Raw genomic sequence first — 26,396 nt, 5'->3', positions numbered from 1 at the left:
GCACGATGGGAGGCTCGAAGGAGAAGGTCACTCCAACGGTCGCAGGGAACTGCACGTGGCATACTCAGATCGATGCAGCGACTTTGACAGAGCAAACTTGGTAGTGCTACAACACCTAGACGAGGTAGATCCTTTCGTAGCACTGCACAAAGAAATTATCGCAAAGAAGTATCCTGACCGGGGGGTATGCAGGACGAATGCCGAAGTTACTAGAGAGCACAACTCCACTTTCCTACATTCGTTCAAAGAGCATATTATTGCTAATCCCCCGGAGGAGGGCTCTAAGGACGGATTGCTCATATATGCCTTAACACATGGCCCCTTGCCGAACCTCCTAACCTATCAGGCATATGGTATCAACGGATACACATTCTACACGGAGGCCAAAGATATGGATAGTGATGATCAGAACTCAAGGCTGACGATGGAATGCATGACCGGCAGCGACAACGGCGCAAATGAAAGATTTTACGGAAGGGTCGAGGAGATCTGCAAGCTTGACTACTCTGGATTGCACAACGCGACGATGTTACGTGTCAGATGGGCTAGAAATGTCGAAAGAGAAAACTGGTATTTCACTACCATGACTATACCCGATGCCAAGAGCGCTACCGTGAACGCTATCACAAAAAACGAGCCATGGGTACACGCTAAGCACGTGACACAATGCTTCTTCATAACCGACCCGTGCAATCCCAGCCGTGTTGTCGTGAGGAGAGGCAATAGGAACATCATTGGAATGGATGGAGTCGCCAACGAGGAAGATTACGATTAGTACGGCAACCCAATGAGGGAAGATGACGATGAAGATGAAGTATATGTCAAAAGAAGAACCAATACTACATTACCTAAGAAAAATCGTACTCCATGGAAATGGCAAAGTCACAATGAGGGGCTCAAATATTCTTCAATGAACAAGAAGGGAAAGAAGCTGACTCAAAAACGAAAACATCAACAGTGAGGAACCGTATACACACTTAGCCATTATTATGCATGTGTCTCGGAAAAAAAAGTGAGAGAAAATAAAGGAAAAGGAAAAGGGAAACTGGTTATAGCAGTAGCACATTACTGAAAAAGAGCTACAACTAGTCAATGTAGCAGTAGCGGTTTCTGTATAAAACCGCTATAGTTGCCTGTAATAGTAGTAGCGCGTTTGCTCTAAACACGCTACTGCTACGTCCACTTAACCCAAAATCCTCACTCTCTCTACTTCATCCCACCTCTTTTCCCCCCAAATCCCCACTCTCTCTTCCCTAGCCCCGCCCCAGCACTCGGCCCCCACCCCAACCCTGGCCTCTCCTCCGACCCCGGCCTTGGCTCCGACCCCGGCGCTCGCCCCTGACCCCGACGCGCGACGCCTCCCTTCTCTGCTTCCTCTCCTCCCAACATCGGCTATTGTCGGGCCTGCCTTTTCGCCCCTGCACCCCCTGTAACCCCCCACCAGTGCTCCTCCTCTCTCTGCTAGCTAGGGTTCTTCGGTTAATTTACTTAGGTTTTAATTAGGGCAGTAGGTTAATTAGGTTATCTATTTAGTTATGAATTTACCTAGGTTTATTTAGTTTTGGACATGTCATATTTGGAAAATGATGATTATGTGCAGGATAAATGATCCGAGTGGCCTATGTTACGCCGGAATGTTGATTCATTTCCGTTCCGGTGAATTTAGGCGCTCGATATGTCCATTTTTTAGCAAAGGTCATGCCAAAAAATTTCGTGAATTTTGGCATGATAGATTTCTTTTTGGCAAACATAGATTTCTTTTTTATGTCATTTTTCATTTTTTTCCATACTTTTTGAATTAAACGAGGAGACTTAATCATAGGAAACTTGTCGAACAACGAAGAAACTGGGCCTTCTGACCAAGATGCAGACAAGATGGATTATGAGGGTGAACGAGAGTACCTCGACTATTTGACTGCTAAGCAAGGTTTGCATGTCGGTCTTGTTGAAGATATAACCACTGAGGGTAAACCGCCCAGGAGGGGCCGGTTCACCTTCAGTTATACTGAAGCCCAAGGAAACCCAGAAGATGGCACTTTACGGATGAAGCTTAGAGGCCCAGTGCCTACAGGCGGTTTAGGGCCCATGATAGTAAACCTCCATGATTGTATAAACTTGCATTGTAAGATAAGAAAGAAGAGACCGAGGCGGACACTTGTATGAGCCAGCCTCGGGACTCCGTAGACTGGCCGGGATCCTCCTGAATATATAAAGTGGTGACCTGGCAGCGGTTCCGGGACAGGAAACAACAACTCGAAGCCAGACAAAGCGGATTCGCTCCCTGGTCTTCGAAACCCCAGCAATACCAATCACAACTAGATGTAGGCTTTCACCTTCATCGAAGGGGCCGAACTAGTATAAACTCCCATGTCACTTTGTCCGGTTTAACCCCTTCAAGCTAACCCGTAGTGATGGCTCCACGACTAAGTCCTTCCATGAGGACATCTGCCGTGACAATTCCAGGACAATTGGCGCCCACCGTGGGGCTATCGCACAATGGTTTCTAGTTCTTGAAGGGCAACTTCGATGGACTGAGGGGATACGCTGTGGGCCGAATGACGAAGAGTCGCCGCGGCAAGCTCTACATCTACAACGCAGGATGGGGTCCCGAGGCTAATTCAATCGAATACGGGTACCGGGTCCCCTTTGGTGGGATTCACGTCTTCATCGGCAAGATCGGCGAACCGGCCCTCGAGCCGAACACCTGCACCGACATCATCGAGACGGCTCGGCATGCAAGTTCTTCACCGGTTCAGCCTGAGGCCAGGCATGTTTTCGTGGGTGTTGTCCACGGTTCGGGTTATGAGGAGGAACCGATCTCCGATGGAGAAACCGTAGTCCGCAGTGATGATGAGTCTTCCGGAGAAACCGAATCGCTTTACCAGTTGTACGACGACCGGATTGAGGAAGGATCCGAGGGCAACAGTATTCCGGATTCCCCCGGTCTGCCAAACCGGGCCGCTGTCTTCATGGCTGGCACATGACCGGCGCCTCATTCATCTACTGCCGCAGCGGTACTCTCCGGTTCAAATGAAGGCCACGCCAGCAGGTGCAGGAAGCTCGGCGCCGCCTCCGGCCCAAGTCTTGTCTGATTTGTTCGACACTCTAGCGGCAGTGATGTCCGCGGAGGTAGACGCAGCAGCCAGAGATCAGCATGATGCGGAGATTCTGAAAGTGAAAGATCAGATAGACCAGGCTAAAGCGGACCTGGCAGCAGAGAACGCCAGGATGGCCACAGAGTCGGCCAAGTTAGAAGCACAGGCTTACCGGATTAGACTAGATCAGAATGCTTCAGAAGAGGTCATGAGAAGAAGGTACCGATCACGTCTCCCATCGGGTTATGAGCCGCAAAATCTTTTCAACACGCCAGGTGCAGGAGCTGGTAACCAACCCATGCCAAACCGGGCGGGAGCACCGGAAGCAGGAGCGTCGGTTCAGCCGCGCGCAACAAACCTGCCTCGCCAGAACAACGTTGTATCATCAACGCCGTCCGGGCATTATTCCAACCCATGGTATAATATTGTGGCCGCCGCTTCACGCCTGGCGGCTCTCCCATCCGACGGCGAATCACCAGTTGCAGTGGAAGCGCGTCGGGCTAGGGATCTTCTTCAGACAGCATTGAATCAACAGCAAGCGTATTCACACAGCCGTGAGAGGATTCATTCCACTCCCTGTCCAAGCCGGAGTTATAGCAGACACGTGGAGGACGAACCGGCCGTATCTAGTAGCGCGCGCCATCGAAATTCACCGCGGGAGAACAACCCGGCCGGGGGAGGTGCTAATGCACAAGATGTTGTGGACCATGGCCGCGCACGACGGGGGGCCGAGTTGACAGCTCGACACGAAGCACGACATCATACTCTTGTTCACCCCACTGCCTCCATGGAGCCAGGGGTAATGTTCAGTTCCCTCGGAGTACCATGTTTAACTCCCGCACTGCGTAATGTGCGATTGCCCAATGATTTCGAGGGACCTCGTAAGGTACCAAATTAAACCACCGAGTTGCAGCCAGAGGCGTGGGTGGAGAGCTATGAGATGGCAATGGAGATGTTAGATGTGGATGAGGCGGTTTGTGCTAAATATTTCACCATGATGCTGGAAGGAACAGCTCGCACTTGGTTGAAGAGCTTGCCAACAAACTCTATCGACTCATGGGCCGAATTAAAGCACCGGTTTATCCAGAACTTCAAGGATACGTGCAAGCAGCCGATGTCAATTGTGGATCTGGCCGCTTGTGTCCAACAGGAAGGGGAGTCCATGACCCATTGGGTTAAATGAGTCTCGACGATTTTGCATTCGTTAGATCGTATTAATGCAGATATCGCGGTATTAACATTGGAGGGCAATTGCCGTTTTAAGCCGTTGAAACAGAAGTTGGGAAGGCTCAAACGTCATTGCAACGACATGTCAACACTCATGGCCGCTTTAGTTAAGTATGCCGATTCAGATAATACCAAGGATCCGGATTCAGAGGAGGACAAACCGGAGAAGGGAAAGAAGAATGGCGGTGCAAAAGGGCAGCACCACAACCAAGGGGGCCATGGGAATAACAGTAAGCGTAAAGCGGATAATTCAGATTTGGTGGCTAACACAAATATGCAGCGTCGCAAAGGTAAACTGCCCCAGCGCGGCATGAATCTGGAGCGTTTGTTAAACCAGCCCTGCCCGAAGCATGGAACCAAGGAGGCCCCTGCCACACATCTTTGGAAAGATTGTCACATAATGAGGGAGTTCAAAAATTCTGATTTATACCGGTATGATCAGGATCCACCCGGCGGTTCAGGCCCAGGTTTCCATGGGGGCGGCGGTTCAAGCTCTGGATTTCAGAACAACCAGGGTCATCAGAACAACCATGGTAATAACCAGCAGAATAACCAAGGGAATCAGCAACAGTCAGGTTACCAGAGTCACCCCAAGCAGTTGAACAGTGGACAGTATCATGTGTTCACTACCAGCTTGTGCAAGCAGGATCAGAAACTTCACAAGAGGGCACTCAATATTGTTGAACCGGCTGTACCACATTATCTACGATGGTCGGAGTAGCCTACTGTGTGGAGCAGGGAGGATCACCCACCTCGGGTTGACAATCCGGGCCAGCTAGCCTTGGTGGTAGCGCCTCAGGTGGGAGGCTATAAGTTTACCAAGGTTTTGATGGATGGAGGGAGCAGCATCAACATCCTGTACTATGAGACTTTCCATCGCATAGGTTTGACGGATAAGAATCTTAAACCGTCAAACACTCTTTCATGGTGTGGTACCAGGTAAGTCGGCCTACCCTGTGGGAAAGATTGCTTTGGAAGTTGTGTTTGGAGATGATTTTGATTCCAGGTCTGAGACTTTGACCTTTGAAGTGGTGAAAATCCAGAGTCCATATCACGCACTCTTTGGACGGCCGGCTTACGCGAAATTCATGGCGAGGCCCTGTTATGTCTATCTACAGCTCAAGATGCCAGGTTATAAAGGGACGATCACAGTACATGGGAGCCGAAAGATTGCCTTGGATTGCGAGGAAGGTGAAGCGGCCTATGCAGAATCGGTTTGTGCCATAGAGGAGCTGAAATTCTATAAAGACAATGTTGATCCGACGGATATGACCCCTCTGAAGAAACCTACGACTAAACATGACCCGGTCCTGACGTTCAAACCAGCTAATGAGACTAAGCTTGTTGACTTCGTCCCTGGTGATTCATCCAAGCAGTTTAGTATCAGTGCAAATCTGGATCCAAAATAGGAAAGCGCGCTCATCGAGTTCATCCGTGAGAACTGGGACATCTTTGCATGGAAACCTTCTGACATGCCAGGTGTACCGAGGGAACTCGCCGAGCACACCCTAAATATTGATCCTACGTTTAAGACGGTCAAGCAGTACCTTCGCCGCTTTAACGAAGAAAGACGCAAGGCCATCGGCGAAGAGGTAGTCCGGCTACTGGCGGCTGGGTTTATTGTTGAAGTGTTTCATCCCGAATGGTTGGCTAATCTGGTTCTTGTTCTTAAGAAAAATGGCACTTGGCGTATGTGTGTGGACTACACTGATTTGAATAAAGCTTGCCCGGCAGATCCTTTCGCTCTCCCGCGTATTGATCAGATTATATATTGATGCAACGGCGGGTTGTGAGCGCCTGAGTTTCCTGGATGCTTATTCAGGTTATCATCAGATTAAGATGGCAGTTAAGGACCAGGAGAAGACGGCCTCCATCATTCCCTTTGGAGCCTTCTGCTATGTTTCTATGCCCTATGGGCTCAAGAGTGCCCAAGCAACCTACCAGCGCTGTGTGCAAAATTGTCTTCACAAGCAGATCGGGCGTAATGTTCATGCCCATGTGGATGACATTGTGGTGAAATCCAGGAAGCAGGAAACCCTAATACATGATCTCAAGGAGACGTTTGACAATCTTCGGGTTTATAAAATGATGCTCAACCCGGACAAATGTGTTTTTGGTGTTCCGGCAGGAAAACTCTTGGGTTTTCTTTTGTCTAACAGAGGTATTGAGGCAAATCTGGAAAAGATCAAAGCAATCACATCCTTGGCTAAACCGGCATGTATCAATGATGTTTAGTGGCTGGCGGGCCGGATTGCAGCCCTCAGCCGATTTATCAGCCGTTTGGGAGAGAAGGCGATTCCCCTGTATCAAATGTTGAGGAAAACAGATAAATTCGTCTGGACTGACGCCGCCAATGCGGCATTCGAGGAATTGAAGTGGCAGCTAGCTGAACCGCCAGTCCTCGCTACTCCAGTTGATAATGAGCCTCTATTGTTGTACGTGGCTGCCAACGCCCGGGCGGTCAGTGTGGCGATTGTGGTTGAACGTAAGGAGGCCGGAAAAGAATATCCGGTTCAACGACCAGTTTATTATATCAGTGAGGTACTGATCGAATCAAAGCAAAGATATCCGCATTGGCAGACGCTAGTGTATGGAGTTTTCATGGCAAGTAGGAAACTCAAGCAATATTTTCAAGGTCATCCTATCACAGTGGTCAGTTCTGCTCCCTTGGGCGATATAATCCAGAATAGATAGGCAACTGGCTAGGTTGCGAAGTGGGCGATCGAGCTTGGTCCCCATGGTATGAGATATACACCCCGAATAGCTATCAAGTCTCAAGCGCATGTGGACTTCATCAATGATTGGACCGAGTTACAGGCACCAGAAGACAAACCGGATAATACATACTGGACCATTCACTTTGATGGATCCAGGCAGCTGGAAGGCTCGGGGGCTGGAGTTGTCCTCAGTTCCCCTCGAGGAGATAAGAATTATTATGTTCTCCGCTTAATGTTTCCTTGTACTAATAATGCATCGGAGTACGAGGCCTTGCTCCACGGTCTTCGTGTAGCTAAGGAAATGAACTTAAGCCGGGTTCGATGCTTTGGAGATTCTGATCTGGTGGCTCAGCAAGTTTCTGGTATTTCGGATTCTAAAGACCCGCTCATGGCGGCTTATAGGCGCGAGGTAGATATAGTAGCAGGTCACTTTAAGGGTTATCAGGTGGAGCACATCGACCGGCGCAAAAATGAGGCAGCAGATGCTCTAAGCCGACTAGGATCTCAGCGTAAACCGGTACCACCTAATACCTTTCTAGATATCTTGCATAACCCGTCTGTAAAGTTGCCTACAGAAGAGGATTTAGCTGTTCCTGATCCGGAGGCCCAGTTGGTAGCCGTTCTACATGCCACTCCGTATTGGACGGTTCCATATTTGGCGTATCTGAACCGGGGCGAATTACCAGAAGACGAACTTTTCGCCAGGCAGATAGTCCGACGGTCCAAGTCTATGGTTGTTCACAATGGTGAGTTGCACCATTCTAGCGTTTCAGGCGTATTCCAACGTTGTGTTTCTCCTGAAGAAGGACAAGAGATTCTATGGGAAATCCATGAAGGGGATCGCGGTCACCATGCCAGCTCAAAGTCCTTGGTTACTAAGGCTTTCCAACACGGGTTCTACTGGTTGACAGCTCATTCTGATGCGGAAGACTTGGTAAAGCGGTGTGACACTTGTCAGAAATTTTCATGTCATGCTCATGTTCCTGTTCAGGAGTTACGCATGATCCCCATCACATGGCCGTTTGCTACTTGGGGGCTTGATATGGTTGGACCCTTTAAGCGTTCTAAGGACAAGAAGACCCACCTGTTGGTGGCGGTTGACAAGTTCACCAAATGGGTTGAAGCGAAGCCTGTCAGTAAATGTGATGCAGCCACGACGGTTCAATTTCTCAAAAAGATCATTTTCCATTTCGGCTTTCCACATAGCATCATCACAGATAATGGTACGAACCTTTCTAAAGGTGAGATGGAGGAGTTCTGCCAACGAGAGCACATCCGGCTTGATGTAGCGTCCGTGGCTCACCCCCAGTCTAATGGCCAAGCTGAGAGGGCGAATCAAGAAATCCTGAAGGGTATCAAGCCTTGGCTCATGGTCCCTTTGAAGCGGACGCCGGGTTGTTGGGTGCAGGAGTTACCATCTGTGTTATGGAGCATAAATACCACCCCAAACCGATCTACGGGATATACACCCTTTTTCCTGGTCTATGGAGCTGAGGCTGTCCTCCCAAGTGATATCCGTCATGACTCGCCCCGGGTCGCGAATTATGTTGAAGCGGATAATGAGCAAGCACGCCAAGAGGCGCTGGACCTGTTAGATGAGAAGCGAGACATGGCTTTGGCTCGGTCGGCGGTTTATCAACAAGACCTGCGGTGTTATCATAGCCGCCGGGTTAAGACAAGAACCTTTCAAGAAGGTGATTTGGTACTTCGGCTCATTCAAGACCAGACGGATATACACAAGTTATCCCCACCTTGGGAAGGACCTTTTGTGGTCAGCAAAAATCTGCACAACGGATCATACTACCTCAATGACGTTCGAGAAGACTCACGCAGCTCTGAGGAGGAGACCCGGCGGCCATGGAACATAGCTCTCCTACGGCCTTATTACACTTGAAGCCACAGGCTTTTCCTATGTACATATTTCAACAATGTATATATTATGATCAATATAATAAACCGGCATCCTTGCTATCAAGCAGGGCCTCCGCCGTTTTCTTCCTTCAAATATCTGTTAACTTGGGGGTTTCCTGTTCAAACATAGGTGTTATTCACCAAAGAGAACATAGCGTTACTACCCTCTTGATGCGGCTATCACGCCTTGGGGGCTCCCTATTCAAACATAGGTGTATTCACCAAAGAGAACATTGTGTTACTACCCCCTTGATGCGGCTATCACGCCACAACAAAGCTTGGGAGCTTCACATCCAAGGGGCCAAAGAGAGTCTTGTTGCTACGCACAACTCAAACATAGGCACCCATTGAGCACAGCTCACAAAGTTACTTGGGGGCTCTTTGCGTCAAATACCAAAGAGTTTGAAAGGACCCTTGTAGCTGGGTATCGACCCATGGCTTGGAAGCCTGGTGTATTCACCTAAAACCCTGGGTTAACCTGCCTTCATCAAGTAAGCCACTCCTACCCAGGTAATCCTGGCATGACCCTTCGAACATTTGACAGTTACTCTCATTGAGACCCTGAACTTGTCAAAGTTAAAATGATGATTGGTTAGTTGGAGGGCCATCTTAAAAGGCTTTGCCAAAATGGTTTAACTTAGTGGCCTGGCAGCCATGAAAAGCCTCGATTTGGGCCTGGCAGCCCACGAAAAGCCTCGACTACAGTTTTTTTTGTTTGCTTTTTTGCTAAGTTTTTGTTTTTCGTGAGGTCTACGTTAAACCGGAGTTTTTTAACCTGACATGGCTTACGGATCTTCTGTTCAAGTATACAATTAAAGGTAATCCGGCATCCTTCAAAACCAGTCTGGCTTTGACGCTTTGTCTCCAGCAATCGGCCGACGTTCATCACAACCCGGTTCTATATCATATATATATACCAACATGGTACGGTGGAGGTTGGGTTTTCACCTTACTTCAAATCACAATTGGTAAACCGACAACAATGTTTTATATCACAGGTATGATTTATTATTGCTGCAACCATAGTTGCTTACCAAGTGGGATATTTTGACCCGTCCGGCGGTAAACCACATGGACAGATTTTCCGTATGCAGACACAGGGATTGCATAATATTGTAAAAATACATAAGCCAGTACTGAAATTCTCATGAAAAATCAACGCAAAGTGTATCCCAGTGCACGATGGCAACAGATCAAAGTATTTTTACTAGCCTATTACATGGCGCTTGAAGGCCCAAAATATGGTGTTTCCAGCAGGACAAGGTTTATCGAGCATCACTATGATGGCCGGATCAAGTTTCATTACCATCTTGATGCGATGTTGATGGGTCATTTGGCGTCGGCTCAGCTTCTTTCTCCCCATCTAGCAGTTGGAAGTTTGTAGTGCTCCAGTCAATCCGGGTTAAGGCCTGAAAGATAGATTCTTCACTGATATGTTCTGACGGATCAATGTCAGGGGCATAAGTGTGCTTATGGTTTCCTGGAATAAGGTTTTGCGCCTCCGGAATGACAGGGTTAATCCATTTGTTGTTGGCATCATAATAAGACCGGTGAACCGTCAAGTTAGCATCTTCTGCCAGCTGACTCGCCAAGGGACGCATTTCCCTTGTCACCTTTTAAGGGCTGCATCATCAAAATCTGCCCCGTTTTCTTGTGTGCTTGGAAAGCCTTTGGCAAGGTCAACCGGATCCAAATCAGCTATCCACGCTTTGGCTCGGGTAAGTGCCAACAAAGCGCCGGCCCTGGCAGCAGATCGCTTCACCTCTTCTAGCTGTGCCGGTACCATGGATAACCTTGCCAGAGTGTCCTTGATCAGTGTTGGGGCCGGATTGTCATAGGATGCTGCGCAGATAACCCATTGAGCACCGGTGTATAGTTGTTCAAGAAGAGTATATGCTGCTTTCAGCTTCATCCGTACATCTGAGCCCAGATGAGTAATGCGGCTACCTGCAACGGTTTAAGAATTTCATATTTTCACCGGCACCTTAGAAGATGGATGTTTCAAATACCTTGCCAGGAGTACTTAACAAATACTGCGGAGGTCATGGCGTTCACTTGACGTTTCAACCCAGAAACTTCTTCCGCCACTGGTTTAAGAGCAGATTCGGCATCTTCAGCCTGTTTCAGCAATGTGCCCTTTTCAGTGTCCCAGTTGGCACGTTCCGTCTTAAATTCTTCTTTTAGTCGTTCTATGGAAGTTAAAGTGGCTCCAAGTTCATCTTTGGCTTTGGAAGATTCTTCTTGGTGAGATTTGATACTTTCTTGAAGATCAGCGATCTGCGTCCGTTGATGGTTTATGTCAGCCTGCCAAAATCAAGAGGATCATTTCAATATTTTATCAAAAGTCCCAAGCATACAACTGGTTCTACAGTTGGCACTTGGGGGCTAATGCGGATTAATTCTTTCTTACTGCTTATTCAAAGTCCCAAGGATTCATACAAGTTTCAATCCTGGCACATGGGGGCTAGTGCAGATTAATTCTTTCTTACTGCTTATTCAAAGTCCCAAAGATTCATACAAGTTTCAATCCTGGCACTTGGGGGCTAATGTGTGTTTGTTCAAGAAACTTAAAAGTCAACAATGTGCAGATTGGAAATTCAAAGTCCCGGTTTGTTTTTACAAATTATACCGACCCTTGGGGGCTACAGGATACAAGGCAGTGAATATACAAAGATAAGGAGGAGAATGTTTACCTCATAACGTTCCTTCATCAGATTTACCAAGTCAGCCTCATTATCTTGACTTGTATAAAGCCGGTTCAAGAAACCGGAATGAAGATCCTAGGCAGAAAGATTAGCATATTTTGACATATCAGTTTCCATCTTCCTCTTGCCCATTGAAATAAACTCATCCTTGGCGGTATGTTTGGCCAACACAACTGGATCACCCGGAGCGGTATAAGCAGTGCCAGTAACAATAACGTCATCGTCTTTGGCTGGGCTTGGCGGATTAGCACTTGATTTCAGTGGATCAGTAGCCGGACTTGCAGGCATAGCATGTGGACTTGAGGTATCCTCATGTATGGCCGGATCAGCTTCCGGCGGATTAGCATTGATAGTTGGCTCTGGCAGGGTAAAATCATCCATGAGATTATCGAGATTTTTATCAAGATCCTCAAGAGCTTTCTCCGGCTCAACTTCACCGGTAGGGGCGCTGGTCTTGGCCTTCTTACTCAAACGAGCTTGAGCACTAATATTGAAACAAAGATTAGCATGGTCAACGGAGTTATGAAAGAGAAGGGAAGACTACACACTTACCTAGGGACGATTTCCAGTGGAGGCAGCTGAGTGGTTGATGAACCGCCAGACGAATTAGAAGATACCTGATAATTTGAATCAGATGAATTGAGAGGGCATCGGAAGAAACCTTTCAAAGATAATGTTTTTCAGAAGAACAAGCAACCTCTGGACGACGTTTCCGGTTTGGGGTATGAGGTAAACCGGAAGAAGTGACCTGTTGACCACTGTGCCGGATTGTGCGACGCCCTTCGGTTTGCTGTGTCTTCAAAGAAATTTTTTGATCCAAATGAGCAACAGGGTGAGAGCATTTCACTTTTCGAACTGCACGGTGAAATCGTTGAACCGGCACAAGTTCCGAGTCAGAAGAAAGACAAATTACCTCAACATGATCTGCATGGCTGGCCTCCGCATCATCCTGGAAATAATCATTGTCAGTAAAATATATGGATAGAAGTCAAGGGAGTCAAACTTTACCTCTTCAGCCGAGTCATCGACATCTTCTGGTGGTTCTGAAGACTCAGCAGTTTTCTTTTTGGCAGCTTTCTTCATGACCTTGGTCTTACTACGAGGAGCCTTAGCTACTTTGTCTTGAGTTTTCTTTTTCCAAAAAGAGCTACTGGCCTATGGGATTGCACAAAGGTATTATTATAGCAGTGTCAAAGCGGAGAAGGATAAGGAAAAGTACAAGGTTAAAATATTTACCCCTGGCGGTTTGTTGGAGGCGTAAAAAGGACGCAGACCAATTTGAGTACATACGGCGAGCAGTTCGTCGAGTATTTTCTTTACACTTTCACTGACTTCATCGTCCGCCAGTTCTATTGAATTAAACCGCTGAGGATCATTGGTGTTGCTGGTGTATTCGAACATCAATCTGGGCCGGCGGCTTAAAGGAAGAGTGCACCATGAAATCCAGCAACGGATGAGAACAACACCAGTTAAACCGTTGGCAAGAAGAGCGCGAAGTTTGGCGAGTTGAGGTTGTAACATCCCAAAATTCTAAATTTTGGAATGTTATAAACAAATAGATAGATTTGATTGATTGTTTGATTGATTGCGTGAAATTGAGTGAAATTCGAATTCTTTTGAAAGTTAAATGAGAGGGAATAAAAGGACTTTCCTAAACTTTCATATTTGCTTTCTGATCTCCATGAATTCAAATGCTTTTCAAACACTAAACCCCGGAGAGAAGATGACATGACTTCTTCCATTTATTTAAATGACAAGGGGTGTTGAAAATATTTGGGATTTCATTTTAAAATATTCCAATTCTGAAACTTTATGCGACTCAATGATTTTCACGAGAGAAGATAAAATGACTTCTTCAAATTATATGAAATATGAGTTGGGAGTTTCAAAGAATTAAATTCAAAGTTCTTTGAATTTATATTATTTTCAATTTGGAATGTTACATATTAGATCATCATGCATATCTTATTTTCTTGCATTTTGGTCGATCCTAGAAATTTCACGCAGCTCAAGGACCTTCAGAGAGAGTTGGAGATTTCGTTATTTCCATATTTGAGAGTTTTCTTGAATTTGAAAAGAGGGTCATTTGATTTATTTATTTCATCTTCAATAATTTTTTCATTATCAAAAATATAAGAGAGGGAATAATATGAATTTCCCAAAATATAGGAAAAATGAAGATTTAATAAATAGATCAAATTTCGTTTTCCGGTGTTTGTTTGTTTGGATAGGGAAAAATGCGCGTTTTTGAAAATTTTACTTTAGGCCGGAGAAAAGTTCATTTTGTTCGGCTCATTTTTAGGAGTCGGGGAAAATTTACTTTATTAGTTTTGGAGTCCTATAGATTTTATTTTTCTGTGTTTTTCCGAACGCGGAACCGTTTAAAAAAAAACCTCAGCGCCTTGGGCCAAAGGCCCAAGCCGCCGACCGGCCAGCCAAGGCCAAGGCCATCGCCGCACCGCGTACGTGCCCAGGCTCCAGGAGCCGCCGCCTTTGTCTTTGGAAGTCCTAGTAGGACTTTCGTCCTACTTTCGTTTATTCTGTTTCTTTTTCTAGATCTTTCCTACTCCTATTCTTATTCCTTTGTTCCCCTCCAAGCAAACCCCCCCCTCCCCAATATAAATACCCCAACCCCTCTAAACACATCAAATCAAAACCCCTCTCTCCACCCCAAGCCGCGCCTCACCCCGCGCCTCTCACCCGCGCCGCGCCCTGCGTCACCCGCCGCCGCCGCCTTGCCTACACGCACGCCGCCGCCGCCTCACCGCCCACCGCCGCACGCCTGCCGCGCCGCCGCCGCCCTGCGTCACCGCCGCCGCCGCACCTGCCGCGCCGCCGCCGCCCTGCCGCGCCGCCGCCGCCCTGCGTCACCGCCCGCCGCACCTTGCCGCGCCGCCGCCGCCCTGCGTCACCCGCCGCTGACCGCCGCCGCCAGCCGCCGTCGCCGCCGTTCGGCCGGAGGTTGCCCCGCGTCTCTTTTCCTCGGATCGTTTTCTTCTAATCGTTCCGATTCTTTTCTTCTCATCCGATTCGTTTTTCTTTCCGGTTCTTTTCTAAACCGTTCCGGTTTTCTAGATCGGTTTTTCGTTTCGGTTTTCTTCTCCGAAACCCTAGATCGGATTCGTTTTCTTTTCCGATTTAGTTGCCTTTGGACCGTTCGCCGGACCGTTCGTCCTAACGAACGTGATCACCGGATTCTTCTAGGTTAACGAACGTCCGTTCGTTTAACCGTTCTTCTTTTTCTTCTCGTCGGATTTATTCCGCGATCGCGATCTCAGATCCGATCTTCGTTCTAGTTTATCTTCTCGCTCGTTTATCGGAATCAGGTGATTCAAGCGCCTGGAGTTTCGTTTCGAAACCGCCGTTCCGTCTAATCAACTTAAACAAGTTTTTGCCCCGGTAAAATTTGACCTAGTTTCAACTTGCTAGAACCGAGTTGTTTTCTTCCGCCGTTTGTTTTCCGTCGTTTGTTCGGTTCGTTCTTTCTTTGCAACCGGAGTTCTTAAGTTGAACTTTCTGGTTCGTTCTCTCGTTCGAGTTTTACTTGTGCATTAGATGAGTACTTATTGTGTGGTTACTATTGTTTGCTTACGATAGATTGACCGGAGTGTGACGAGTAGATCTATCACGAGTTTTGAGTGCGAATCATCTTCATCAACATTGCAGGCAAGTTCACACTTTGATCATACCTTTTCTACAACCCAGTTTTATTGCATTAGATCAATCCTCACACATTGCATGATTAGGATCTAATTAAATTGTGGGATGGGAAGTAGATGAGGTAGTACCTATTACCTGTATTATTATGAAACCTTTGGGAGTTACTTCTACGTTTGCTTATTATGCCATGCTATGCTAGTAGACGTGGATTGGGTGAGTGATATCCATGACAGATGTGAGATGATAATTTTAATGGTTTATCTAAGGTGGCAACTTAAACACACATCTGGGTGGATTGAGGCACCTGATGTCTATCAGGACTTGCCTGTTTTTTGGACCGCCACCCAGGCTCAAAGGGATCATAAGATCTTTCATGCTAAAAACTTCCATGTGCAGCCACATGCTACTATGGGCTCTGGCATAGTTGACTAAGTCGTGTGAACTCTTACAGGGTGGACTAGCAGATGTAGGGGATGTAGGTGTACCGGTCTACCCCACATGTAAGGTGCTAGCGCTTCTGAAAGACTATGTCTCGGTCATCCGTTTCTCAAACACCATGTAGTGCGAGAAAACAAACGGAGGCGATCGAGTCATGTGGGGAAAAGTGCGCAAACCTCTGCAGAGTGTACAAACTAATCATGATTAGCCGTGTCCCCGGTTATGGACAACTTGAGTATCTAGTACTTGAATATCATGTGAATCCCATCATGTTACTTCTAATTAATGTTGTTGGGTTCTAATTACTTTAATTGGGATTGAGAATGCTGTCAACCACTCTCAATGTTTCACAACCACCATGATAGTAATTAAATTTATTCCTTTGCAGTAGGGAAAAATTGGCTTTACGCAAAAACCTTATAACCATAGAGCTTTTCCACCAGCCAAATATGCATGTAGTGATAGCCATTGTTCATCATTCTCTATGGTGTGAATTTGCCAGTACATTCAATGTACTGACCCGTTTCGGGCTGCAACGTCTTCATGTTGCAGGTTTCTTACGACGAGTAAGTGATACGTTAGGGTTACGATTTCTACACTCAACTTTGCCGTTGGTGTTGATGGGAAACCACAACCTTGTTGCTTCCGCTATAGGATTGAGGTAATAGTATTTACGTTACTTTATACATGTGATTTACCTCTGTTATAAATCCTTCGAGTACTGTGTGTGTCAGCATACTGATCCAGGGATGACACATAAGCACAGAGACTTGATCCATTCGGGTCGGGTCGCTACAAGATGGTATCAGAGCACATGTTGACTGTAGGACGTGACCCTAGAAACTGGCAAGCCCATAGCAAAGATTTTTCTCTACAACTTTCCCTTTCAAAAAGATCTTTTACCTCTCTTCTCTTCTGAGCTTATTCAAAAATTCCCTTTTAGTGAGACCATACCCCTTTCCCTTTTGACCACACGAATATTCGACTGATGAGACCACTCCAAGAAGTACAGGATATCAGACTAGTAAGACCATTCGGAATGAAGAGGATTTTACCATACATTATGATAATGGAAACTATAGCTGTTGAAGACTCTGAAGACTAGGAGAATTGGAGGCTCTGAAGAATCCCTAGATTTGTATGACCTAGGAAGGCTACCCTTATGGAACTTAACAGATTATGGAAGTTGACAATACCCGAGATCAAGGTGTATCGAAGAAAGACTGAAACAAGGAGTACGAGAACTCGAAGAAAATCCTAAGGCAGGGGATATCAACTATGGAAGATAGCTCATGGAAAGACAAGAGCAGAAACATGGTTATCCGTGACGTCATCGCCCGCCGATGCTACTATCACTGTGCTGAGTTAAGGATGCATGTCATCAGAATGGATTTGATGGAAGAAGGCTGACGGAGCACTATCATAAGATGAAGTTTTAACCCTAGCCGGTGTATCACCAGGATCTGGAGTATTACATCAAGAAGTTTAAGGTGGAGCTCCAGGAAGTCGTATTAGACAAGGAAGCATTTCGTGAAGAACTTAAGACCAGAAGTTGAAAGCAGCCAAGCTGGAGGAGCTACAACCTCGAGATACCGGAGATTTGTCAGGAACTGAAGGACAGTAGGACCATGGTTCATGTGAAAGATGTTGAAACCAGAAGTTTGAAATGCAACTCCTGGAATATTCAAGGATGTCACGAGAGACTTCGCGTCAACAGAGTTGATCTGGCGAAAGGACTTGAGAAAGATCAAGCACGACCGAAAGAAGCCATTGGAGGCATGAACAAGGCTTGAAGAGTTTGGAGACGTTGAAGATTTATTGACCTTTAGAAGACCAAACCCCTGTTATATACCTACGTTAGATGCGACGATTGTGAGCTGTCATTGTTTGATGTTTTTCGACAGCCACAACAAAAATGTCTTTTCAAAACTGTTGTTTGCATTGTGTGCATCCTTCTCTATCTCTCTTATCTCACCCCAAACCCATGGACCCAATAGATGATGAATGGAGATGAGCTTGTATTTTCTGGACCGATGAGTCAATTGGAGACAGACCGATGGATTCAGAACATGGAGGATCATATGGAGAACAACCCTATAGTCGGAAAGGATATGGCCCAGTATGCTCTTCAATGCTTTGAAAGAGGTGCTGCTACTTGGTGGAGGATGTACCAAACCATCAATGGATGGCAAGGAGTAACCACTTGGAAAGAATTTAAGTTGACTTTGCTAAAGTCTCGGTTTGTGTCCCAGAAGTTGAAGCCTTATGGAAAGGATATGAAGAAACACTTGTGCATGCAAATTTGTGGAGAAATAGGACACAACCATAAAGAACACAAGGATGAATGCCCTAACTGTGAAGGAAGTCACCCAGTTGAAGAATGCCCAACTAGGCAATTACTTGTTTCTTGTGTGAAGGGACTACCCACTACCCTGCTCAGTGTCACATTTACCCCATGGTACAACGAACCATCCAGAAGGAAGAAGAATGAAAGGAGCCCTTATGGAAAGTTTAGAAGAACCTGTGATGAAGGAAGATGTGGAGGACACACCCAAAGAAGAGCCAATTAAACCCTGCACCAAGTCATGCTATTCATGTGGAGAAGAAGGACACATCTCCCAGAATTGTATGAATGGGGATTAGTAGAATTCCCGACAGAGGAAGTAGAGTATGACCCACTGGAAATAGAAGCTCTGGTTGGAATGGAAAAATCCAGAAAGAGACGTAGATTGGATTCCAGGAAGGACCTGAGTCATATCACATGTTTCAGGTGCAAAAATTCAGGACACCACTTCAATGATTGCCCAAAAGGAAAGATGAGGACCCCAGGAGGCTATACAATCACAAGGAAACCTCGAAACTTGTCAGAAGTAATATGTTTCCGTTGTAATGAAGCAGGGCACTTTGCCAGAGAATGCCCCAAGGAGAAGGAAACTTGTGCTAGATAGTTGAGTTTGCAACAAAAGAAATGGAGTAGTAGAAGTGAGAACATTTTTCTTTTATATTGAGGTATTGAGTTGAGACATGTAATGGAGAAGCGAGAGATTGTAAACATTTGAGAATGAATAAAGTAGCATCATTGGTACTGATATGGATTTTATGAGCTGTTACTCTATGAGGAAAGATGTTGACCATTTTTGAGGATATGAGAAATATGATATATAAAAATATTGGAGCTTTTTTAAGGGTGGTAGTACCCTGTAATGGATTTCGGACAAAATGAATACGAGTTTTGTCTCGATATGTGTGATGCCCCAAGAATATGTGGATTGAAGTTGGAGACCGTCAGTTGTTTGGACCAACTGTGATCAAGGAGTCAAAAGAGAATGTTAAGTTTATTCGAAATCGACTGAAGGTAGCTCAGTCCAGGCAGAAGAGTTGTGCAGACTCAAAACTCAAGGCGATAGTCTATGATATTGGAGATAGAGCATGTCTTCGTGTGACCCCTCTGCGAGGAGTTAAAACGATTTGGAGATAAGGGACAGTTAGCCCCGAGATTTGTAGGACCATACCGAGTTATGGAGTGTATGGGTGAAGTGGACAACAAGTTGGAGTCATCCGAAGGACTGTTAGGAGTTCAAGATGTGTTTCACGGTTCCCATTTGAAGAAGTGCCATGCAGAGATGGCCAATATTCCCTTGTAAGGACGCTTGACCGCGGAAAGGATAATGATGTTCCACGAAGTGGAATATGGACTTCATAAGTATAAGTTTTTATCTCGGTATGAGGGATATTCCACGAGGATGAAGAGATGAATTACTATTGGATATAAAGGAGGTATGATGTTGGAAATATGGATCAATGGAAACTCCATGATGAGTTTGAGTAAACATGTCCTAGTTTGGTGCCAATAGAAGGAAGGAAGACAGTACAATTGGATGGATTTAAGTATGCTAGGAAGCTGGAAGTTGGATGTTGGAATAATGAACAGTTGCCCGATGATAAGTTCAAGGACTACAAGTGATGAGATGGGCCATAACCCCCAGGCCCAGGACCCGCGAAGAAGCAAGCACATTCTTGCTGAAGGAAAAACCCTGGAGGTAGTTATGACTTTATCGATAGACGATCTTATAGGAGTAACGCAAAACCTAAGAGTTGTGAAGGAACGATAGATGGTTGTTTGGCTTGCAGAATCTATGGATTATTCCGAACTTGGTTCGTCGACAAGAGAAATTCTGCAATGCTTGTGAGGATGACCGAGTGTTAGAATGCGAGATTCGCTAAACCGTATACAAGGTAATGATTTGGGTGCGGGATGGATTGATCACCATATCGACTTACTCTTATTATTCGCCTTGCTATATGGGATGGTAAATCTGAGTGACTTGCCTATAGTAGAGAGACGACGATATTAAACCTTGTTAAACCTTAGAATGATATAGGTATTTTTCCCTTGTACACGGCAGTTGTTGCCAACCGTAGGTTATACGGTGAGGATCACCCAGACCCATTTCCTGCAGGAGAAGCCATAAAATTGTTAACCACCATGAGATATCGATAGTTGTTTAGTTTTGGCGCCAGACCCTTCAGCTAAGAAGACCCAGTCTCGGAAGAACCTTACCTAGATGAAAGACAGAAGAATTGTGGTAAGGTTATGCCACTACCGAAAGAGCCCGGATAAGGAATTATCCTGAAGATCTAAGAAGACCGACGCTGTCAAGAATATGGATGAAGTATATGAGTTTTGATGGAACCGTAACCATGCTTCTAAGGGTGGTAGCACCCCAGACCCCGTGTGATAATCGATGGATTTTGAGGAGACCCCAAACCCTAACCTATTTCTTTCTAGCCTCTCCGAATCTCGAGGACGAAATTCATTTTAAGGGTGGTAGGTTTGTAACATCCCAAAATTCTAAATTTTGGAATGTTATAAACAAATAGATAGATTTGATTGATTGTTTGATTGATTGCGTGAAATTGAGTGAAATTCGAATTCTTTTGAAAGTTAAATGAGAGGGAATAAAAGGACTTTCCCAAACTTTCATATTTGCTTTCTGATCTCCATGAATTCAAATGCTTTTTCAAACACTAAACCCCGAAGAGAAGATGACAATGACTTCTTCCATTTATTTAATGACAAGGGGTGTTGAAAATTTGAATTTTCCTTTGAAAATATTCAATTCTGAACTTTTATGCAACTCAATGATTTTCAAGAGAGAAGATAAAATGACTTCTTCAAATTATATGAAATATGAGTCGGAGTTTCAAAGAATTAAATTCAAAGTTCTTTGAATTTATTTTATTTTCAATTTGGAATATTAAATCATCATGCATATCTTATTTTCTTGCTTTTTGGTCGATCCTAGAAATTTCATGCAGCTCAAGGACCTTCGGAGAGAGTTGGAGATTTCGTTATTTTCTTATTTGAGAGTTTTCTCGAATTGGAAAAGAGGATCATTTGATTTATTTATTTCATCTTCAATTATTTTTCCGTTATCAAAAAAAATATGAGAGAGGGAATAATATGACTTTCCCAAATATAGGAAAAATGAATATTTAATAAATAGATCAAATTTCATTTTCCGGTGTTTGTTTGCGTTTTATTTGGATAGGGAAAAATGCGCGTTTTTGAAAATTTTATTTTAGGCCCGAAGAAAAGTTCATTTTGTTCGACTCATTTTTAGGAGTCGGGGAAAATTTACTTTATTAGTTTTGGAGTCCGGTAGATTTTGTTTTTCTGTGTTTTTCCGAGCGCGGAACCGTTTAAAAAAAAAACCTCAGCACCTTGGGCCAAAGACCCAAGCCGCCGACCGGCCAGCCAAGGCAAAGGCCATCGCCGCACCGCGCACGTGCCCAGGCTCCAGGAGCCGCCGCCTTTGTCTTTGGAAGTCCTAGTAGGACTTTTGTCCTACTTCCGTTTATTCCGTTTCTTTTTCTAGATCTTTCCTACTCCTATTCTTATTCCTTGTTACCTCCTCCAAGCAAACCCCCCCTCCCCAATATAAATACCCCACACCCCCCCGTCTAAACACATCAAACCAAACCCCCTCTCCTTCCCAAGCCGCGCCTCACCCCGCGCCTCTCACCCGCGCCGCGCCCTGCGTCACCCGCCGCCGCCGCGCCTTGCCTACACCACCCAAGCCCCAAGCCTCCACCGCGCCTCTCACCCTGCGCCGCACCTTGCCGCGCCGCCGCCGCCCTGCGTCACCGCCACCGCCGCACCTTGCCGCGCCGCCGCCGCCCTGCGTCGCCGCCGCCGCCCTGCGTCACCGCCGCCGCCGCACCTTGCCGCGCCGCCGCCGCCCTGCGTCACCGCCGCCGCCGCCTTGTGCACCGCCGCCGCCGCCCAACGCCGCCGTCGCCGCCGTTCGCCGGAGGTACCGCGCCGCGTCTCTTCTTTCCCTCGGTTCGGTTTTTCCTATAAATCGTTCCGATTCTTTTCTTCTCCACCGATTCGTTTTTCTTTTCGGTTCTTCCCTAAGCCGTCCCGGTTTTCTAGATCGGTTTTCGTTTTGGTTTTCTTCTCCGAAACCCTAGATCGGATTCGTTTTCTTTTCCGATTTAGTTGCCTTGGACCGTTCGTCCTAACGAACGTGATCACCGGATTCTTCTAGGTTAACGAATCCGTTCGTTTAACCGTTCTTCTTTTTCTTCTCGTCGGATTTATTCCGCGATCGCGATCTCAGATCCGATCTTCGTTCTAGTTTATCTTCTCGCTCGTTTATCGGAATCAGGTGATTCAAGCGCCTGGAGTTTCGTTTCGAAACCGCCGTTCCGTCTAATCAACTTAAACAAGTTTTTGCCCCGGTAAAATTTGACCTAGTTTCAACTTGCTAGAACCGAGTTGTTTTCTTCCGCCGTTTGTTTTCCGTCTTTGTTCGGTTCGTTCTTTCTTTGCAACCGGAGTTCTTAAGTTGAACTTTCTGGTTCGTTCTCTCGTTCGAGTTTTACTTGTGCATTAGATGAGTACTTATTGTGTGGTTACTATTGTTTGCTTACGATAGATTGACCGGAGTGTGACGAGTAGATCTATCAAGAGTTTTGAGTGCAATCATCTTCATCAACATTGCAGGCAAGTTCACACTTTGATCATACCTTTTCTACAACCCATGTTTTACTGCATTAGATCAATCCTCACACCTTGCATGATTAGGATCTAATTAAATTGTGGGATGGGAAGTAGATGAGGTAGTATCTATTACCTGTATTACTATGAAACCCTTGCGAGTTACTTCTACGTTTGCTTATTATGCCATGCTTTGTAGTAGACGTGGATTGGGTGAGTGATATCCATGACAGATGTGAGTTGATAATTTTAATGGTTTATCTAAGGTGGCAACCTAACACACATCTGGGTGGATTGAGGCACCTGATGTCTATCAGGACTTGCCTGTTTTTTTTTGGACCGCCACCCAGGCTCAAAGGGATCATAAGATAATTCATGCTAGAAACTTCCGTGTGCAGCCACATGCTACTATGGGCTCTGGCATAGTGAACTAAGTTGTGCGAACTCTTACGGGGTGGACTAGCAGATGTAGGGGATGTAGGTGTACCGGTCTACCCCACATGTAAGGTGCTAGCGCTTCTGAAAGACTATGTCTCGGTCATCCGTTTCTCAAACACCATGTAGTGCGAGAAAACCCAACGGAGGCAGATTCGAGTCATGTGGGGAAAAGTGCCGCAAACCTCTGCAAGTAACAAACTAATCATGATTAGCCGTGTCCCCGGTTATGGACAACTTTTGAGTATCTAGTACTTGGAATATCATGTGAATCTCATCACGTTACTTCTAATTAATGTTGTTGGGTTTTAATTATTTTTAATTGGGATTGAGAATGCTGTCAACCATTCTCAATGTTCAACAACCACCATGATAGTAATTAAATTTATTCCTTTGCAGTAGGGAAAAATTGGCTTTATGCAAAAACCTTATAACCATAGAGCTTTTCCACCAGCCAAATATGCATATAGTGATAGCCATTGTTCATCATTCTCTATGGTGTGAATTTGCCAGTACATTCAATGTACTGACCCGTTTCGGGCTGCAACGTCTCATGTTGCAGGTTTCTTACGACGAGTAAGTGTTACGTTAGGGTTACGATTTCTACACTCAACTTTGCCGTTGGTGTTGATGGGAAACCACAACCTTGTTGCTTCCGCTATATTGGATTGAGGTAATAGTATTTACGTTACTTTATACATGTGATTTACCTCTGTTATAAATCCTTCGAGTACTGTGTGTGTCAGCATACTGATCCAGGGATGACACATAAGCACAGAGACTTGATCCATTCGGGTCGGGTCGCTACTGCATAGGCTTGTCGATCTTTGGCAGGCAATCTCTGAGTTAAAGGGTGATTATTGCTGAGCCGGTGCGGACGGTAGCCCGGCAAGGGATTCTCTTCAGCAGGGGCAGTATTCTGAAAATAGAACCAGGTTTGGTTCCAGTCTTTTGGATGGCTGTGAAGTTTGGCGTGAGGAAAATCAACCTCTTTCCTATTTTGGATTGACACACTGCCAAGTTCAGTATTAGGTCCTTCAGAAAATTCCGTCTGGTGGTTTAAGTGAAAGAGATCTAGAAAGAGGTCGACAGTTGGTTCTTCTTGCAGATAAACCTCACGGAATACTTGGAAATTGCATATGTTGGACACAGAATTTGGTGCAATATCTTGAGGATGAAGTTGGAGCCTGGCAAGAACATCCCGAAATTTTTTTGATCCGGGAGGACTGAAACCTCGAGCTAAATGTTGCAAGAATACAATCACTTCTCCATCTTGAGGTTCAGGGGGGCACTCAGGGCCAGGAACTCGCAAACGAAGGACATCTTTTGAAGCCAAAGCGCCGGTGGTGATATATTCATTGATTTGCGTTTCTGTAATCCGAGACGGAACCCAGTTGCAAGCAACAAATTGTTTCGTCATCTTACAAAGTTTGTAAAAGGAAAATGGACAGTTTACGATTGGCGGTTCGTATGTGTTTGTCAAAATGTTAAACCGACAATTCAAGGTATACGTATGAAGTGAACCGGGCATGGCTGTTCAAAGTCTAGATGGCGGTTTAAGAGAGGGCTAATGACATACGACGAATTATCAACACTAAAGGATAAACTGCCCTTTGGAGGCAGAACCCCAAGTATGGAACAAACAGGTTTCACAAGTTGCAATTATTATTTTGGATCAAACGGTCGCTCTGGAAGGAAAAATTTCTAGACCTAAAACAGTGCAGAGAAGTTCATACACTCAGAGAGAGCTTCCAATCAATGGAAATGAGATCTATTTTTATGCAACATAAGCGCACACAATTGCTGCAGCAGTTCTACGTTGTTTTTACAATCTAAACAGGGTATTGGAGTTGAAAACTAACAAAGGTTTGCATCGGGCGGCGATGACCGCCGACGAACTCAACAAAAAGTTCCAATGCAGATCTGAGAAGGGGAAGGAGAAGAACTCACGGATTTTGACAAGTTGCGGAGCTTCGCCGTCGATTTCTGGTCAGAGTCAGGTCGATGCAGCAGCCTGAGTCGGTGCGGACTGGAAGATCAACGACGGTGGTGGCGATACTTGAGGTCTTCGGGTCGCGAGGAGGAAGACGATGCGGTTTGGAAAGGGAGAAAATGGAAGGCGCCCCGGTTTTATTTATAAGGAAGTGGGATAAAACGGCAGGCGCGAAAATCAAGGAATCGGAGGCGGCAAAAGAGGATGCAACTGTCGCCTCGATCTTCGGGAATTGATTAAAGAGAAGGGAATCTTTATAAAACTTTTTTATACAGGAATGACGTCACAATGATTTACTACAATAAAAGAAGATGACGTCATGGCGGTTCATCAAAGTTCACAGGGAGAAGAAAATATGGCGGTTTACGAGAATTGCTAGAAGTTCAAGAATTGAAGACTGACATGAACAGGTTCAAATCAATCTGGGGCCTAATGTTGAAGATATAACCACTGAGGGTAAACCGCCCAGGAGGGGCGGTTCACCTTCAGTTATACTGAAGCCCAAGGAAACCCAGAAGATGGCGCTTTACGGATGAAGCTTAGAGGCCCAGAGCCCACAGGCGGTTTAGGGCCCATGATAGTAAACCGCCATGATTGTATAAACTTGCATTGTAAGATAAGAAAGAAGAGACCGAGGCGGACACTTGTATGAGCCAGCCTCGGGACTCCGTAGACCAGCCGGGATCCTCTTGAATATATAAAGGGGTGACCCGGCGGCGGTTCAGGGATAGGAAACAACAACTCGAAGCCAGAAAAAGCGGATTCTCTCCCTGGTCTTCGAAACCCCAGCAATACCAATCACAACTAGACGTAGGCTTTCACCTTCATCGAAAGGGCCGAACTAGTATAAACTCCTGTGTCCCTTTGTCTGGTTTAACCCCTTCAAGATAACCCGTAGTGATGGCTCCATGACTAAGTCCTTCCATGAGTACATCTGCCGTGACAATTCCACGACAGGCCTCGATGATGGTACTGACACCGACATCAACACCGACGGCGCCGGCACCTATGGCGGCGCCGAGACCAGCAGGGAAGGTATCGGCGAGGAAGACACCAGCGTGGAAGGTACCAGCGCCGATGCCGCTACTGAAAAGAACAAGCCGAAGAAGCAGAGGATACGAAAACCTAACAAACTAGGGATTGGACGACTAGTGATCACAAAGATGGCAACTGGCAAGTTTTAGCCATTAGAGCCAGAAGAACCTCGCA

This window comes from Triticum urartu, chromosome 1, assembly GCF_003073215.2.
Source record: "Triticum urartu cultivar G1812 chromosome 1, Tu2.1, whole genome shotgun sequence".
Lineage (NCBI taxonomy): Eukaryota > Viridiplantae > Streptophyta > Magnoliopsida > Poales > Poaceae > Triticum > Triticum urartu.
Note: the sequence above shows the minus strand (reverse complement) of the source record.